At 40.9% G+C, this 19,393-nt stretch overlaps 1 protein-coding gene across 4 annotated transcripts in view; it reads left to right on the top strand.

The window, feature by feature from the left end:
- The window catches only part of LOC137335164 (nuclear receptor coactivator 3-like), a 172,655-nt gene that overhangs the window by 100,600 nt on the left and 52,662 nt on the right, over positions 1-19,393 (top strand). For 3 of the 4 annotated variants that reach the window (XM_068000327.1, XM_068000325.1, XM_068000328.1), the window contains one exon: positions 7,424-7,499. The exons of the other annotated variant lie outside the window; for it this stretch is intronic. The gene's annotated coding sequence lies outside the window, so the exon portion shown is untranslated. The remainder of the gene's footprint in view (positions 1-7,423; positions 7,500-19,393) is intronic. 4 annotated transcript variants of the gene reach the window in all.

Raw genomic sequence — 19,393 nt, 5'->3', positions numbered from 1 at the left:
AGTGGGGATCGAAGCCTTCACCTTCTGACTCAGAGGCAGAATGCTATCACTAAGCCAAGTTGACCACATTGATCCCACGAGCGCTTCTCTCACCCTCGGTTGCCAACCACCTCACAGACTCCAGTCAGGGGGGTTGCACCAAGAGGAGCACTAGGTTAGATAGTAGAGCATGGGGCATACAGATTGTTAGAAAGGGGAAAGCACTGCAGTAGCAGGCACTAGGTTCAGAGACATTTTAAGAAATAACAGTTTCGCACAGGAGTTATAGTGCGTACACTTTCATTTGTGTGACTGGGGGAACATATGTACAGTAAAGTGGTGTGGTGTCCCTGGCAAATAAGTTAAAAACCTCCTCAGAATCTATCTTTTCAACCTTGCTTTGAGTCATCTCTTCTAAAGCTCTTACTAATGTTCAACATCTATTTTACCTATGTAAGGCTCCTTGAGACATATTGGGTGGGGCGTCAGCTGTGCCCACCCGATGAAGTCAGTGAGAGGCTTGAACCATTTTCGTGGTTGGGTCTCATTTAAATACTCATGGTGAACTGTTGGCACCGTTCACACTATCATTAGGCAGTTCGCCCATTTGGGAGGAAGGAATTAGTGGTGCTGTAAAGGCGGCCAGTACCTTTTTAAAGGGGAGAGGCACTTTTTGGCAGGCAAACTTTGGAGCTGATTTTTCATGTGGAGAACAGAAGATAACTGCAGTTAGGGCCCCCAGGTTTTCAGGTGATGCTGTGGAGGTGCTGCTGGAGGAGGTCAGCAGCAGGAAGAAGGTGCTCTTTCCTAGTGATGGGTGCTGGGTGCCCAGACACATAGCTTAGCAGCAATGGAGCATGGTGGCTGCCAGTGTCAGAAGAAATTCAGTGAGTTCACCAGAGCTGCTAAGGTAAGACTCCCATTCACATCTCTCTGGAACATACACAGACAGTCCTGTTATTCTTTATTCTCAGGTCTAATCTTCCTATCTTGTATGTGCACAGGTAGCAGAGGATAATGATGTGGGTAGCAGAACTTACTGACCTTTCACGGTGCCTTTACTGATGGAAGTTAATGAAACTGCAATATATTCCATGCTGTGCCTATTGGGTTGATTGGCAGCTCTCAGTAAAAGCCATTGTTTAGGTCTTGTTGCAGCTGGCAATACAGTCACATTTATTGGGAATTACAATTCTGCATTTCTTTGTTGGTAGAATTATTAGGAGATTATTCTGTGCTGGGGTATAGTGGGCAATTCTGTTTGTCATGTTTTCAATAACTTTAATGTGAATTGCATTTTGCTTGGTGCAGGAGCAAGCCCAATGATTTTTGTTATTTCAGTGCACCAATCATGGTAGCACACCCTAAACTTTTTATTGCTTTTCTTAAATTTCACTTGAATAGCTTACATAAAATGTTCAGCACAGAAACATGCCATTCGGCCCAACAGGTCTTTGGTGGTGTTTATGCTCCACATGGGCCTCCTCGCTTCCTACTTCATCTAACCCTATCAGCAAAACCTTCTATTCCTTTCTCCCTCATGTACTTATCTAGCTTCCCCTTAAATGCATGTTGACATTTGAGTGTTTCACCAATTGTTGTATAATGGGTTTGTCTGTTTCATCATTTTGGATCTGTATTTTGAATTCCTTTTGGTCTTCCAGCAGACCAAACATAACTATGAATAATTTCTGTATGTGGAAAAACATGTAGTCTTACTGTTTTGTTTAGAGGAGTTGTATACTGACTCCTATAATCTTATTTGTTGTTTATAATTTTGATTAATGTCACAGGCTGGCATTATCAACTGTAAAAGTTTAATTCACTCCTCATTTTGTATTATTGGAACACTCACTAATTTTTGATCAAAGAACACAATCTTAAACAATGATTTATTTCAGAGCTGCTGATTGTTGTTCATCACTACCTGATTTTGCATAGGAATCTTTTTCACATTGCGATATTTTAAGTATTTTACAGTCTCTTTTCAAATAGATAAAGGAAGAAACATTTCCCCACCCCCACCCCTGGGGCGCAATACACTTTGTTTATGAAAAATTAGATGCTTTTAACACATTTAGATAAATATTATATGGTACAAATTAAAAATAAATTACTCAACATATTGAGGCTGAAAGCTGCAGTTGTCACAAACAGTTTTAATAATACTATTTTCCTGCCACTTTACAAAACTTTAGTTAAGATGCAGGTAACTTTGTTCTTCCCTCCCCAAAACCTCCTCTTCTGCGTTATTTGTTACATTATAAAATTACTTGTTTGCTCTTCCTCTAACTGTGGATTTATAGTATTTGCTTAAGATACAAGTTTGTTCACCCCTGCTCCCTCCCCCAAGACCTTCCTTCCTTCTCTGTTATTTACATAATCAACCACAACAATATGCTCATTTATAGCACGTGACAGAAAAAAATCCAAGGTGTTTCACAATGTTGAAACGGACACATAGCTAGGAAAGGAGAGGTTAGGAGGGGTGACTGAAAGCTTGGCTGCAAAGATGGGTTTTGAGAGATTTTAAAAGGTGGATAGGCAGACCGGTTTAGGAAGCTCCGAGCAAGACAGAGGCAGCTGACTGCTGACGCCAAATGTGGGGTGGAGTGACTTGGGGAGTAGCATGTTAGCCCAGATTCAGAGGACTGGAGTGTGGGGGAGGCAGTATAGGGCTGGAGGAGATTGTAGAGATAGCATAGGGTGAGGCCACGGAAGGATTTGAAGACGAGGATTTTCAATTTAATACATTGGGGGTTAAAGAATCAATATAGATCAGCTAGGACAGGGTTGCTGGTCAAGCAGGACTTAATGTAAGGCAGGATAAAGATGGCAGAGTTTAGGACAAGTTGGTGTTTATGCAGGATGGGATGCCAACAAGGAGAGAATTGAAGTAATCAAATCTGGAGGTGACAAAGGGTTTCATTGATGGCAGGACTGAGGTAAGGGTGGGGGTGAGCGATTATTGTGGTGGTGGAAGTATCTCCCTTGGTGATGGATAGAATATGGGGTTTAAAGCTCAGTTTAGCTAAACTCTGCTTAGAGTCAAATAGGACAATGAGATTGTACGCAGTCTGGTTCAACTTGAACAACTGGATGGAGAGGGAGGTAGAATCAACAGCAAAGCAGCAGAGCTTGTCGTGGGAGCCAAGAGTGATAGCTTCAGTCTTCAAGTGTTAGGCTAATGAAAGTTGTGGTTTATCGATGACCTGAATTTGAATAAGCAGTCTGATAGCACAGAGGTAGTTGAGGGGTTCAGAGAAGTGGTTGACAATAGAGTTGTGTGTCATCAACATACATATGGAAATTGATCCAGCACTGGTAGATAATGCCACCGAGGAGCAACATTAAATAAAATAGAGGAGGTGGCCAAGGATACACTCTTTGGGGATTCCCGAGGTGACGGTGCTTGGGCGGGAAGAGAAACTGTAACTGGAGATGTGCTGGCAGGTTTCAGATGGGTAGGAATGGAAGCTTGCAAAGGCAGTCCCACAGAGCTGGACAACAGAAGACAGATTTTGGAGGAGGATGTCATGGTCAACCATGTCATGGGCTGCGGAGAGATTAAGGAGGACAAGGTGGGATAACGCGCCACCATCACAGAGGATATAATTTGTGACTGGGGCTGTTTTGGTGTTATCGGGCGGAAGGAAGCTGGATTGAAGGGTTTAATATGAGAGAGAATGGCTTGGACCTGGGATGTGACATCACGGTCAGAGATCTGAGAGGAAAGGGAGCCTAGAGATGGAGCAGTAATTAGAGATGACAGATGGGTTGAGGGTGGGTTTATTGAAGAGGGATGTGATGATAAAGATTTTGAAAAAGAGAGGGCGTCCCTGAGGATGATGCCACCTAGTGTGGGAGCCGGTGGGGTAGTTGAGTGATCAGGAATTGAGCGGGGAGGTTATTAAAGGGGAAAGGGATAGGTCTCATGGAAGAGATGGGCTTGGAGACAGTAATGGTGGAGATGGTGGGGGGATTAGATTTTTTTTTTTCCCTCCTTATTTCCCATAGTGGATTTATAGTTCAGCATCCTCCTGTTGTCAAAGTGTGAACATCAGTTCAATGCAGTGAAAACCCCATCCTAAACCACACTGTTATCTCAATGATTTCCATAATATAAAATGTCGAGGAGGAAAAAAATATTTTACTTTTTTATTTTCCATAGCTTACACCTCAGTTTGTAAACTTTTTGCCTGGTTGCGACAGGTTGTCACGGTACACTCTGGACTTTTTTCTAAGTTAAAGACGCTATATAATTTCAAGTTGTTCTTGTCAATTAGACCATGGCTGATCTGAACCTCAACTCCACTAACCCGCCTTTGTTCCATATCCCTTAATGACCTTAACTAACAATTCTATCAACCTCAACCGCAAAAACCCAGCATCCACAGCCTTTTGGGGAGAGAGTTCCAGATTTTCACTGAAAAAGTGCTTCCTGGTTTCACTCCTAAATGGCCTAGCTCTAATTTTAAGATTGTACTGCCTTGTTCTGGATTCCCCCACCAGAGGAATTAGTTTCTCCGTACCTGCCCTGTCATGTCCCTTAATGATTTTAAATACCTCGATTAAATCACCCCCCAACCATCTAAACACTCAGGAACACAAGCCAAGTTTATGCTCCCTGTCCTCATAATTTAACCCTTTTACCCCTGGTATCATTCTAGTGAATCTGGCCCTTCTAAGGCCAATATATCTTTCCTGAGTTTTGGTGCCCAAAACTGAATGCAGTACTCCAAATGGGGTCTGACCAAGGCTCTGTACGACTGAAGCATCACGTCCTCAATTTTGAATTCTAATCCCCTTGAAATAAAGGCGAACATTCCATTAGCCTTTTTGATTACTTTTTGTACCTGTGCACTAGCTTTAATGATTTGTGTACATGGGCACCTAATTCCCTTTGCTCTTCACATCTCCTCATCTCTCACCATTAAGAAAATATTCCGATTTGTCTTTCTCAGATCCAAAGTGGATGACCTTACACTTCCCCACATTGAACTCCATCTGCCATAGTTTTGCCCATTCATCTAGCTGCTGCATAACTAACTGTTTTGTACATATAATGCCTTTGAATGAAGGATGAAGAAAGAATGGTTTGCTCTCCTGATGCTTAAAGGAATTCTGATGGAGTTTTATGTATTGACCTATTGACATCAAAAAGCAGATTACATTGGCCTCAGGAGGTGGTACTTAATTTTGTAACCCAGTGACGGACATTCATTTCCTTAGAACCATTCCAACCATATTCTTATAGGCCTTGAAATTACACTGTGGCATAATAGTGTAATTATAGTGAAATTCCTCCCTTCACTATTTTAATGACATTAACCAGTTTAAAATGAATGCATTAAGCATCAGTGACATGGTGTAATTTCAAGGCCATAGTTATGAGAAATGAGATTACTGCCTTATTACTAATGGGAATAATAAATTTAAAGAACGAACATTGGGCCTTCAATCTTTTGAGGTAAAATGTCTGACTAAAAAAACACGCCCTGTATAAGGTTGATATTCTGAAGTATCAGCTGGCAATTCAAGGTGAAGAAAGGCATTTGTGGTGGAAAAGGAGAGCTGAGAAGACTTGAGATTGAATGCAGTGTTTATTGGGAATGAATGTAAATTTATAATGGGTATTGACACTGAATTTCCTCTGATCCATCTAGGGTGGATATCTGGCAGTTGAAGCATGGTGGAGGGACAGAATCCAGTAACGCTAGGTCATGCCAGTTTCCTGTAGGGACAAGGGTCCCGTTCACCCTTAGAAGCCTGGTGTTCCAAAGATGGGGCAGCGGGGTGCAGTCATTGACATCATTTCCCTTGCTCCCACTCCTCTGCTCCAATTGTACTGGATGCTAGCAAGATATGGGTGTAATTGGGGACCACTGAGGTGTCCCAGGACAGATTCACTGCCTGGAACACTCCACAAGACTACAGTCTGTGCAGTGTAAATTGGCCCCCTCATAAAGGGGTCTGATTTTACTGATGCCAGCAACTCCACACAGCCTTCAAATGTAGAATTTTGCTGTCTTCCCTCTTCCCTCCAAATTTAGCAGGTGCCTAAGACGTTCTATACTGGGACAGGGGCTGTCTGCCTGTTTTATTCAAATAGCCTGACCCCATCCAGACACCCCAGTCCAGAAAATGAATCTTGATTTCCACTCCGCCAGTTAGATATTTGGGCCCGTAGTGCATTGGGACTGAAAACAGGTCTTTTGTTTTTGGAATGACCTTGGCCTGTTGCAATTTTTTTTCAAAAATATGGAACAATGTTTTGTCTGTCAGATGAGATAATAGTAGAGAGATTTCAACTTGAATTTTCTTTTTCTGTTTGAAAATAGGTCAATGGTGAGTCTATACATGATGAAACTCATGTTGCTTGCAGCAAAATACAATATTCCTACACTCCCACATTTTGCACACAATGATATAGCTGCTAGAATACATAGTATACAACTATCCCATTTTAGCTTCCAACTGAATTACTGTAATAACCATTAATAAATGTTGCATTGAGTGTCCCGATGTCCTTTTGAACTATTTTTCATCGCATTAAATTGAAGATGTCTACCCACAGCCCCCACCTCCCCCAGCCCTGCCTAACAAAAAGGTGCAAAATTTCATGACCATTTTTATTATCACTTGGCAGAAAAATGACTTTAGCACATTAATCTCTCTTGCCTTTAACTAGTCTCTTGCACTGAGAGAAACAATCGCTGCAAACTATGATTGAAATTCTCTTTGGGTAATTTTTTAACACAGGTGTGGATGAGTAAAATTGATAATTTTATCTTAAAATTTCCCCCTAACTATGAGAAAGTGTATATCAATGGCCCAACTGAAATCAGGAAGCCATCAAATGTGAAACTCTGGCGATTTATGTCACTCCCTGTGTCTATTAGGCAGCCATGCAACATAGATTTTTAAAAAAAAAGTTTCAGGTGATTCTTTTTTCAGGATCAAATAAGCAAAATTCAAAGTGAAATCTTCCACTCCTGAATTAAAACTGAAAAGAAAATTCTACCCATCTTTGGTTGGTTATCTCTGAAAGTAGTTGCATGGTTTGACAGTGATTGGTGAGGATAATATCCAACATTGTGATGTAGTTGCCCAACAGCAATGTTAATTGGAAGTACCCACCTCTTTGTGCCAAAAGCAAATAATTCAATGAGGAGGCGCAAGTTGAAACATGGAAAGCCACTGCACCACGCTATGAAGCATAAGAGGTTACTGCTAACATAGGGAGTGAGTGTGTCCGATTGCAGCCTTGTTTCATATATTCAATCATATCCTTCTGTTGAAATGACGGTGCTGGCTGTTTCAGTGTTGGGAAGAAAATGTGATCCAATGATTTATATATGTGTACAGATAGCAGAGGTTCATGAATGAGGTAACATGGGCTCCATGTTTAGTGAAGAGTTTAATGTCTGTCGTTGCTTTTCAGATATGACGCATTATGACTGAAGGCACTATTACGAGAAGTTGCAGGATCATCCAGATGTTTACAGATTGAAGCTGAGGTATACGGTGACTAATACTAGTGAATGTTGGGGCCATTTTCTTTGCAGGTGAACAAGTAAAAATCATGAGATTTCTATGAAGAATAGCTTCTGATTCTTAATCATTTTGGGGAGGGGCTTAGTGTATCCTCGGGGCAGTCTATCCAACTTTAATATGGGTATTGAGCCAAATGCTAGTTTTCACATTTATTATGAAGTTTGACACATTCAGCCTGAATATTAAATAATCATCATCAGCATTGTTTAGAGCATCCACCCACTTTTGTTACTGTTTGGAAGGAACTGATGTACCATTTTATGTTTGGGAAAACAATGGGTCAGATTAGGAGCTTTGTTAATACAAAACAGCTGAATTAAACATTGGAAAGACTGAAGCCATTGTCCTCTGCTCCTGCCACAAACTCTGTTCCCTCGCCACTGGTTCCATCTCCTTCCCTGGCTGCTGTCTCGGGCTGAACCAGATTATTTGCAACCTCGGTGTCCTATTTGACCCTGAGCTGAGCTTCCGACCCCATATCTTCTCCGTCACAAAGACAGCCTACTTCCATCTCAGTAACATCGCCCGTCACCACCCCTGCCTCCACTTAAATGCTGCTGAAGCCCTCATCCTTACTTCTGTGACCTCCAGACTAGACTATTCCAATGCTCTCTTTGTCGGCCTCCAATCCTCCACCCTCCATAAACTTAAGCTCATCCAAAATTCTGCTGCCCATATCCTAACCCTCGTCAAGTGCCGCCCACCCCTGTGTACGTTGACCTACATTAGCTCCCGGTTCATCAACTCCTTGATTTTAGAATTCTCATCCTTGTATTCAAATCTCCCCAAGGCCTTGCCCCTTTCTATCTCTGTAACATCCTCCAGCCCTCTAGGAACTCTGTGTTCCTCCAGCTCTGGCCCCTGGGGGCACCTCCCACTCCCTTTGCCCCACCATTGGCGACCATGCCTTCAGCCGTTTCAGTCTTTAAACTCTGGAATTTCCTCCCTAAACCTCTCCGTCTCTCTCCTACTTTAAGATCCTCAAAACCTACCTCTTTAACTAAGCTTCCAGTCACCCATCTTAATATCTCCTCCTTTGGCATGGTGTCATTTCTTGTCTGATTATGCTCCTGTGGAGTGCCATGGTACATTTTCCTGTGATAAAGCCGTTGTATATAAATGCAAGTTGTTGTAAAGAAAATAATTTACAGTTGATTAATAGCATTTTGTATGGCCATTATATAGTCTAATAACAGAATATCTATGGAGGAATAGAATAGACAAAACTGTTCTGGGTTGGCTCCTGTCATCCAATTTCATGAATATTGTTCCTCGCACCATTTTTGTTTTTTGTTTTTGTGCTAGTAGTGGTATGAAGAGCGATGAATTGGCAAAATATATTTTTAATTGTCGCTATCTACTCTGCATGTGCCTAAATAACAACGGTAAAATGTAAAACTACAACTCCCAAGGATCTTTATAGATATGCATATTTGCTGGCAAAATTGCTATTCAGCAGCTTTATCACATAAATTAATTCCCTTCATCCCTTGATGTTTTTATGCATATACTGACCAGGGAAATAGACTTTTAAGTTACTGCGTAGATTATAGATAAAACATTCAATCTTTTACAAAGGCTGCAACCACTTTACATTTGCTGGTATAAAAAGTGTTACTGAGGACCTGTCATGCTAAGGGAAAGTGAATTTCCAGTGACCTAAGAAGCTGAATTGTAGGCTGTATGTGCGGTTTGCAGTTTGTTTCCATTTGTAATACTAAAAAAGCAAAGGCTGTAGTAGAATTTTTTTTTATAGAGTAAATTCCCCTCCTTGGAGAAATGGTGGTTTTTCTCATAATCTGAAGAGTGCTTGTATAGATGTTTGAGGATTGTACACATTGGAGAAAGCGATTCATTCATTCTATTCCCTGAAGAAATTGAAGCAGCATAATGCAGAAGCCCTGAAGTTCCTTTAATGGAATATTACGTAACTATTCAAAGAGCCCTCAATTCTGTGGTTGAAATCCTGTATAGTGGGCACTCGTCTCCGTAGCAGAATGTTACTTCCCACTCCCTTCTTCCCCCACATTTTCTCCCCTTCTGGAGGTGGTGACTCATGCTTGAGTGTGGTTTTTTAAATAGTAAAGAATAAATTAAATTCTGTTTGTTGCATAGTATGGGAATTGTGCTCATTTTTAGGGCATCGAATTCTGGGATTCTGTCTGCTTTTGCATGAAAACAGTAACTGGGTTTGATTAGTTTATGTTCTTTTACCTGTGAATTTGTATTAACATGGGCTTAAAGTTAAAAGGTAAAGAAACATGTAGCACATTGAAAGTAGATATGTGGTGTTCAATAATAGTGACTAGAGAAGGGGTTATGGGGGAGTTGCTGATTATATTGACATCCTGGCTTTGACTTAAACTTGGCTCACTGGTATTGAAAACCCTTGCCCCTTACTGAAGTCCCCCTGGCTAGCTGTACTTTGCACCACCTGCCCAAACCACAATAGTGGCAATGTGGCCTTATCACCAAGTCACCTTGGCCTCTTTCTCCTATTCCTTTGGCATCTACTCCTCCGAGCACCTCACCCACTTCCACCTCTCTTGACCCTCTCAAATCTTCGTTGTCTATTGTCCCCCAAGCCCTGCCATAAATTTCTGAGATCCTCCTTTTCTCCCTCAGCCTCAAGCAACTAATTTTATGATTTCAGTCTCCGTCTCAGATCCCCTTGCTCACTCTTCTCAGCGTTCACCACCCTCCTGTGCACCCTAAACCCCTCTCCCATGTAAATTCTCCTACCCATGGCCAGCTACTCGACCTTGCCATGTCCTGTGACCTGTCTACTCCTCATGGTCTTAATCGCTGACAAAACTATCTCCAACCACTTATTTTTATCCCTCACCAACACATCCCTACCCTCTTTAACCTCCACTTCTTCAATTGTTCCTAGAAAAAACTCTTCTTGTCGTTTACTACCGCACTCTGATACTCCCACCTGCCCACCCACCACGGTACCCCTGCAGCTGTTGATTTACTCTGGCATTCTCACACCTCCACCTAAAATGCTCTCACGTCCAGCAAAACCTTCTCCCATCCCTGTTGTTGCCTTGGTATGGCCTCCATATAGGATTTCAGCCACAGAATTGAGGGCTCATTGAATAGTTTCGTAATACTCCATTAAAGGAACTTCAGGGCTTTTGTATTATGGTTTTCGGTTCAGCTGCTTACATGATTTGACACTTTAATCATTTGCATTTCTTTACTTGCTATCCACCCTGGCTACGCTCTTGACAATCATCTTTTTACTTAGTTGGAAATTTATTATTTTTCACCTTTTTCTGCTGGCCCCATTTACTTCTCTACTTCATTTAGTTGCCTGCTTGGTTCTACCTTTCAACATTCAATGAATTGCATTTCTTTAGTCATTCACGATTGCACTTCTCACAAAATGTTTTTATATTTCATTTCAATTTAAAGGATTAATGTATTGCGCTCAGTCATGTGTTTTATCATTACTGTCATCTTTGACTGTCTTTTATTCCACAGCCACTGATTCTTTTCTGGGATGAACGCATATGATTTATTTAGAGTACCATTTGGGCTGTCACGTAACGTTAATTGGTACTGCATTGTTTTCAATTTGTAACTAAACTGTACATAGACAACGCCGCCTACTGGTGCAGTACCTATAGAATCCTAAGACCACTCACCCTTTATAGATATAAAATCTATCTATCACATTCCAGACATCACACTTTGAAGTGGGTGCAAAACAGTCAGTGTACTGAAGCCTGAAATTTACAAGTGATTTACTGATCTCAAATCGATCTCAGCTACAATTATAAGCAGCTACAAATACCTGGATTTCAATAGGGAGTACTTGATCAGTGCCACTAAGAATAAAGCTTACCCACACTTCACACTGCAGACTACCTGGGCGTAACAGGCATCTGCTAGTGTAATGCATGTTTAGATATTGCAACCAGGGAACAATTACAATTTTAAGAAACAAAATATCTTGTACACCTTTACAGTATCTGAATTGAGAGCAGCATTATAGAATCATAGAAGTTTACAACGTGGAAACAGGCCCTTCGGCCCAACATGTCCATGTCGCCCAGTTTATACCACTAAGTATTGGAGAAGCTCAAGAACCCCTTGGTTGTTCGCCTGCTTAGCTGATGAATAGCAGATGGCTTTGGGGCACAGAGCATTGAAGATAAAAAAAAGTTATAAAATAGGATGAAAAGTCATTCTTGCTAAAGTGTATCAGAGAGTAAAAGTTCTGGTGTTGTGGACCCTGCCACAAACTGTTTCCTAGCCACCGATTCCATTCTCCTTCCTGGCCACTGTCTCAGGCTGAACCAAACTGTTTGCAGCCTCTGCCTTCTATTTGGCCCTGAGCTGAGTTTCTGACCCCATAATCATCTCTTATCACAGAAAATGCCTACTTCCACCTCTGTGCAATAGCCCATCCCTCATCCATGCTATTGTTATCTCCAAACTCGACTATTCCAATGCTCTAGTGGCCAGCCTCCCATCTTCCGCCCTCCATTAAAATTAAGCTCATCCAAAACTCTGCTGCAGGTATCCTAACTTGCACCAAGTCCTGTTCATCCATCACTCCTGTGCTCGCTGACCTACATTGGCTCACAGTTCATCAACGCCTCGATTTTAAAATTCTCATCCTCATGTTCAAATCTCTCTATGGCCTCGTCCCTCTTTATCTCTAAGCTCCTCCAGCCCTACAAGCGTCCCAAGAACTCTGTGTTCCTCTAACTCTAGCCTTTTGTGCATCTCCCACTTCCTTCGGCCCTCTGATGGCGGCCTTGCCTTTAGTTTTATCAGCCCGAACCTCTGGTAATCCCTCCCTAAACCTCACCACCTATAAGACACTTCTTAAAACCTACCTCTTTGACCAAGCTTTTGATCACCTGTCCTAATATCTCCTTCTTTGGCTCGGTGTCAATTTTTGTTTGATAACGCTCCTATGAAGTGCCTTGGGATGTTTTACTACGTTAAAAGTGCTATATAAATGCAAGTTGTTATTGGTGTTTAAACAGATGTCTTCTCTGTCAGTGTTTGAGCTTAACAACAATTTAAACATTTAAACTGAATAACTATTTGAAATTTTGTGGCCGCTTACAATTTATTTTCTTAGGTGAAATAATACAAGCCCCAAGTAACCTCCATTTGCAATGTATTGGTATCTAAATAATCCTTCATAGATTCTTACCCATGTGTTGGGAAAATATTAGCACTGCAGCAATTATGATTTTGAGTTTGATTGATACAGGTCGTTACTGTAGCATTTTTAATTAGTGGTTTGTATGAAGAACCCGTGGTTATTTTTTTGAGCCACGCTGTTTTTATACTGTGCTGTAAAAGCCATGCTGCTAACCCACATCTGCTGTGTTTAGTGTTAGTGTTTCTAACGTAAGGAGCAGTAATTAAAGTTTCATGACCTTATTTATATAAATGGCTTTGGAATTAAAACATTAAATCTGAATTATAGTTATTAATGTTAAGTTAATTAGTTGTCTAATGAGCAGAAAATAACATCTTACTGGTCAAATTAAAAAATTACATTTTTTTAAACAAAGATGTTCTAATTAGAAATGAGTTTGAGGATTGAAGGCCTGTATAGAGTGTTTTCTTTCACTTGGAGACTGGTTTAGATTCACCCGAGAAGAGGGAAATTGAAGGGTTCTCATTGATGATTAATAGTCAAAAGTTTTATTTTTAAGTTGAATTGTATGGCCAGGTAGCACAGTATGTCTGTACCAAGCATTGGGAGACTGATGTTCAGATCCTGTTCTCAGCTTACTGTTACACTTCTGAGTTTTTCCTCAGACTAAAGGATGCCCATCACTATTGGGACATTAATTGACACTGATGTTTCTGCTGTTGGCATTTTGCTAACATTGTACTAAACATGAGAAAGACTAATGTGGAATAATTCTGAAATGGGGATGCATAATTCACTAAATCAGTGTATCTCACTTGTGCAGTTACATACTTTGAGAAGGGTAATATTAATTTATAGTGCCAAAATCACTTTATTCAGTTTTTTTTTATTTAATGCCATTAAATATGCCCTACTTGTCATATAAACAATTTTTACCTTATCTTTAAATCTTGTGCCACCATGGGCACCATTCCTCAAGCCTTTGAGCATGTCTGTTTTGAGCTAGCCACCAGAAATTGAACAAGGGAGGTATGTGGTAGCTTGCTGTCCTATTTCCTCCTAGAGCAAACTGCTTGGTCTTCTCTCAGTACCTCCCTTGTTGGTGCAGGGGAGGTAGGAACTTGCCCCTTGGGGAATTATGAGCACAAAACCTGTATCTAGTATTGCATTGCACAGTGATTTAGAGCACCAAACACTGCCTTGGTACATTTTAAAAATTATACTGCCAGGTTCATTGGGGAGTTGAGCTCATGACAGCATAAATGGAGTAGGCAGCATGATAAACAGAATAATAAAAATGAACTGAGTCTGGAAATAACAGCTGCATTTCCTAGACTGCTTGCTAAACCGGAGGGGGAGGGAGGTTTCTTGAAGAAAGGCTGTGATTTGAACACTGTTAACCCTTTGCCTACTGAATAAGCAGCAACTGCATGTAGTTTGCACCATGTTATAACATACGTTAACTATTTCCCTGCTGAACTAATAGCATTCTGTACAATCAGCATAACTACAGACCAGTGCTTTAAGCATTAAGACTGAGTATTTTGAGTGCCTTACTAAACAGGAAATCATTAATTATCAAGTAGACCGTGTATTAAATATAGATAACAATAATAAGATTTTGGCTGCTTTTGTACTGTTCTTTTAATTTTGATTCTGTGAGCCGGTATATTGTAAATCCATTATCTATTGCCGAGTGTAAGGTATAGAATTAAATAGAACGTACGGCACAGAAACAGGCATTTGGCCCAACAGGTCCACACCGGTGTTTATGCTCCACACGAGCCTTCTCTCACCCTTCTAACTCCATCAACATATCCTTCTATTCTTTTTTCCCTCGTGTTTATCTAGCTTCCCCTTGAATGCATCTATACTAGTCGCCTCAACTACTCCTTGTGGTAGAGTGTTCCACATTCCAACCACTCTCTGGGTAAAGAAGTTTCTCCTGAATTCCCTTTTCGATTTATTGATGACTATCATATTTATGGCCCCTAGTTCTGTTCTCCCCTGCAAGTGGATACATCTTCTCCACATGTACCCTATCAAACTCTTTCATAATCTTAAAGACCTCTGTTAGGTCACCCCTCAGTCTCTTTTTCAGAGAAAAGAGCTCTGGCCTGTTCAATCTTTCCTGATAGGTATAATCCCTCAGTCCTGGTATCAGATCTACCAGACGTATAGATCCAGGTAAAACTGGGTGTTTGGGAGCACATATATGGCTGGAAGAGATTGCAGATATAGGCTAGGGTACAGCCTAGGAGGGGTTTATAGAGGAAGCATTTTGAAATTAATGCATTGGAGGACAGGAAACCATTGTAGGTCAGCGAGCATGGAAGTGATAGGTGAGATTTGTTGTAGAACAGAATTATGTGCAGGAGAGTTTTGAGGTTTCTGGACGACTGGAGGCAAGTACAGAGAACATGGGGTAGTCAGATCCGAGGTGACAAAGGCATGTACAAGGTTTTCAGCGGTGGAGGGCCTCAGGCAGGAGCGCTGGTAGGTAGCGTTCCAGATGTGGAAATAGGTGGTCTTGGTGATGCATAGGATGTGGAGTAGCTCAGGGTTGAACATTAAGATTACAACTTTCATAAAGAAAAAGCTGCTGATGGAAATCTGAAACAAACAAAAAGTGCTGGAAAAGCTTAGCAGATCAGGCAGAATCTGTGCAGAGAATGAGAGAAATTGACATTTCAGGTGCGGACCTTTCATCGGAATGGTCTGATCCAGCCTCAGAATATGGTCAGGGAGGGTGGTGGAATCAGTGACTAGGAAGCAGAGTTTGTCTTGGGGCTGAACTGAAGTTGTGACTCATCCAGGACTTGCTGTTGTACGAGCAGTCTGACAGTATGGAGGTAGTCGAAAGGTAGAGCTGGGTAACATCAACTTGTGTGTAAAAACATATCATATACTTCTGTTGTCCAAGCTTTTGTGACTGAAATTTTTATGGTTATTTGTCAATTCTCCTGTTGAATGTGATTTTAGAAGCCTACCATCTCTATGTATGGAGACTCAATCTGAAGAGCAAAGTATAATTCCTTGCATGGAATCTGAAAATGGGGTGGAGGAGGCATTTCTTTACATGACCTTGACACCTCTATATTCTGGAATCTGCTGGTTTGAAAGAGAACTGCTAGTCACTCCATACTATGTATATTTTGGGTATGATCAGAACTGATCTGTGATTTTGAGACTTATATGGGGCGTTCTAAGAACTTAAGAAAAAGTCAAGGATGTGAGAAGGTCATTTAACCCATCCAGCTTCTTCCTCTCATATTTCAACTTATCCAACCAGCATCCAGCTAGCTCTTGAACTCCTTCAGTACCTTTTGATTCCGTTAGCTTAGCTGGAAGATTGCTCCAAACATTTATCATCCTCTCGAGCAATCTTATTTTAGATTTGTTTCAAATTTATTTTTCAATAATTTAAATTTGTTTTCTTCTTTTACTGACCTGAATGACAAAACAGTATTTTGGGTTCACCTTATCTAAGCTTTTTGAAGCAATAAATGCCTCCATAATGTCATCCCTTAACCTTCTCTTCAGATGGTAGAGCTTAAGCTTTCCTAATCTTTCCTCATCGTCCATTCTTTTGCACTTGTGATCATTGTTATTGCTCTTTGCACGCTTTTTTGAATGCATTTATGCCCCTTTTGAAGTGTGGCAACTAGAATTCCACACAGCATTCCAAGAGTGCTCTGATGGAGATGCAATATGAAGTTTCAGTATAACTTCTGTATTCTTCTACTCCACTGCTCTGGTTATTTGTCCCAGCATTCTATTTTCTTTTTTCATTGCCTCTCCACACCGGAGGAGATTGCAATTTTCGGCGGTCGAGTCGGAGGGGGCGCGCGAGCCGGCTGCCCACCCTGATCCCTCCGGGAGGCCTAAGCTATTTCAAGGCCCTGGGCCCTAACACATTACCAGCGACCTGCATTTCCCAAACCGATGATCGGGGGGGCGGTGGTAATGCAGGGCAGCAGCGCCCCACATGATTCTTGTGGAGCCTGGAGAAGCGTTCCATTGTCTTTACATTGAAAGTGAGAAATCTATTATTGCTCCCAGGTCCAATTCAAAGTCTCCTTTTGTTAATTCTACTCCCTTCATTGTATACCTTTGCTGCTCATTCTTCCAACATGTAATACTTCACATTTGTCAGTCTTAAATTTAATTTCCCATTTATTGGTATAGTTACAAAACAGATTTAAATCCTTCTACAAAATCTTAACTGCATTCATAGTTCTTACTGCACTCCCCATTTTAGTACTGTTTGCAAAAGCAACTCGCTTAGACTTGGTTGCTGCATCCAGGTCATTTTATGTAAATAAGAAACATCAAAGGTCCAAGCACTGACCTCTAATACTCCATGTTATCACATCTCCCCCCAGCCTGGCGGTTTGCCTCTCAGTATATGCTTTCCTATTTTATCCATCAGATTTCTTATCCGTATAATTCTAGTTTACATGCCTGTGTAGTTTTTGATGTGGGACTTTATTGAAGGTTTTCTGGAAGCTGAAATATACTACATCATAGCAACTCTGTTACTTGTAACATTCTCAAAGAAGCTGAGGAGGTTTGTCGAGCATGAACTAACTCCATGTTGTTACTTATTAAGCTATTATTATACAAGTACCCTGGTTACTTATTAAGCTATTGCTACACAGGTATGCTTCCAACCTACGGTGTCATATAGTTTCCATTATTTTACCCAGCATTTATAAAAAGTTAATGGGTCTATGTTTGGTTGGGTCTAATTTTTGAATATCCCATTGTCACACGCGCACAGGATAAACCCAGTTTGTGTGTTACTGACAATGAAAGTTACTGTACTAAACATTTTCCTGTGCTGTACAAACATTTTTTTAGAATGGTTTATATATTAGTTATGAACCAGAAAATCAGATTCGGGAATGTATCTAACTAAACATGCTTGATAAAAGATTTTTCAACTGGTGTGAATGTGAGATTTGAATGTTCTTTTGATTTGGTTTCAGTTGGTTTAGTTGAGCGAATCTGCCAGGACTGCATGAAAAAAGCACTTCAACTTCCTCCCCTTGTTTACAGGAAGTTCCTCTTAACCATCATAGGGTTCCCTCCCAAACAACTAAGTAGCAAAATGGGGGGAGAATTACTGTTTCCAGCAAATAAGAAAAATTACTCTTTAACTACTCTCTTATGCAAATCTGGTTAATGCTGTACTTGTCTTGTTCTCAATACCACACACACACACACACACACACACACACACACACACACACACACCTGCTGCTGGAGACCGCATCGAGATGACTCGTTAAACTGACATTGGTTGCTGGAAATAACGATAGACTCTGTGCCAGTGCACAAACACAGGTTTCTTAAAGTCAAATGCTACTCCAGCAATCCTGTTTCTGAACGTTATGGGTACTTATTCCCTTGAATTTCTGTGTGTAAGAAACAGGTGTCTAGATGCTGACACTGTCAGGAAGATAGCTTCAGGAGAAGTGTTTATAAAGCTTTGCTGATGGTATTCTATGCAGACTTTTTGGATTGATGCAGAATATTGAGGAGGAACTGCAGCAACTCTTGTGTTCCTGCAGAACCATAGAAGTCTGGCGTTAGTGACAGCAACTCTTGTGCCACCCCAGCCAGAATCTTGTAGAAGACTGCCAGCCCGGCAAAATATCTATTCATTTTGGGGAGGGTATGTCTTGGTATGGCATAGCCCATCCTCATGCATGGTTTTGATTTATACCAAACAATGCCAACACTTGTGGTTCACAAGCATGCCTCCCCCCCCCCTACCCAATCCTCTGTGTTGTGGAATTTGTTTTAGATTTCATGACTTATGCAGGAAGTTCAAACATGGAAAATTACATTCAATTTTCCCCACGTGAATTGCAAGCATTTAAACTTGTGAATTGTGACTGTTGGCAACCTTGGAACATTGAGAATTATTATAACTTTTTAGCACTTACTGTTTTGCTTTGGTTATCTTCGTTGGCTCCTTATTGAGTATTTTCTAAGGGAACATCAGCACTAAGTTTATTGTTGGTGTGAAGTGATTTTGGCATTACACCAACGCTAAACTTGTGCAGTTTAAATTGGATGTTAAGGCCAGAACTGATATCTGAAGGAAAGCAGAATGAGATCTTTCCTCCAGAGAGCTTCACTGCATCCTTTGGACCCTAACCCTGAATTCAGGCCACATTTACACTCTAACTGCAATGTCAGTGTGAAGCTTTGGTGCAGAGCAGTTTCGCTGTAGCTGTAGTGTAAACGTATCCTCAAAGCAGAGTGTCTGCTGTTGCTTTAGAACTTGGAGATTGTACATCCCACATGAGCTAGGAATAGCAATAGTTTATTCCATTCATTCTGGAATCCCAATGCAACTAACACAGGCTGAGATCTGTCTGCACTTTTGCATTCTTTGTATGTATGCATTCTCTCACACACTCCTCAGTGAGGTGTGGTTAGTTTCAGGATTAAATTAAATATATGAAATGTGCATTTCAGGCTATCATCTGTCAGAGTTGTTTATGCAAATTGGGTAAGAACTGGGACAAAGTAATTGTGTCATCTTTAATGTCAACCAACTATTTCTTTCAAAATTGAAAGGAAATAAGGGTCACGTGCAGGACAAATGGAAAATGACGCACTTAATGCCTCTGCAGAGGTGGCACAATGTGAATACACAAGCCCTAGTCATTTTGTGGCCATGATTAAGCTTGGCATGCTTAGTTTTTGATT

This window comes from Heptranchias perlo, chromosome 19 (assembly GCF_035084215.1).
Source record: "Heptranchias perlo isolate sHepPer1 chromosome 19, sHepPer1.hap1, whole genome shotgun sequence".
Classification (NCBI taxonomy): Eukaryota; Metazoa; Chordata; class Chondrichthyes; order Hexanchiformes; family Hexanchidae; genus Heptranchias; species Heptranchias perlo.
Note: the sequence above shows the minus strand (reverse complement) of the source record. Positions and strands in the feature narration are given on the sequence as shown.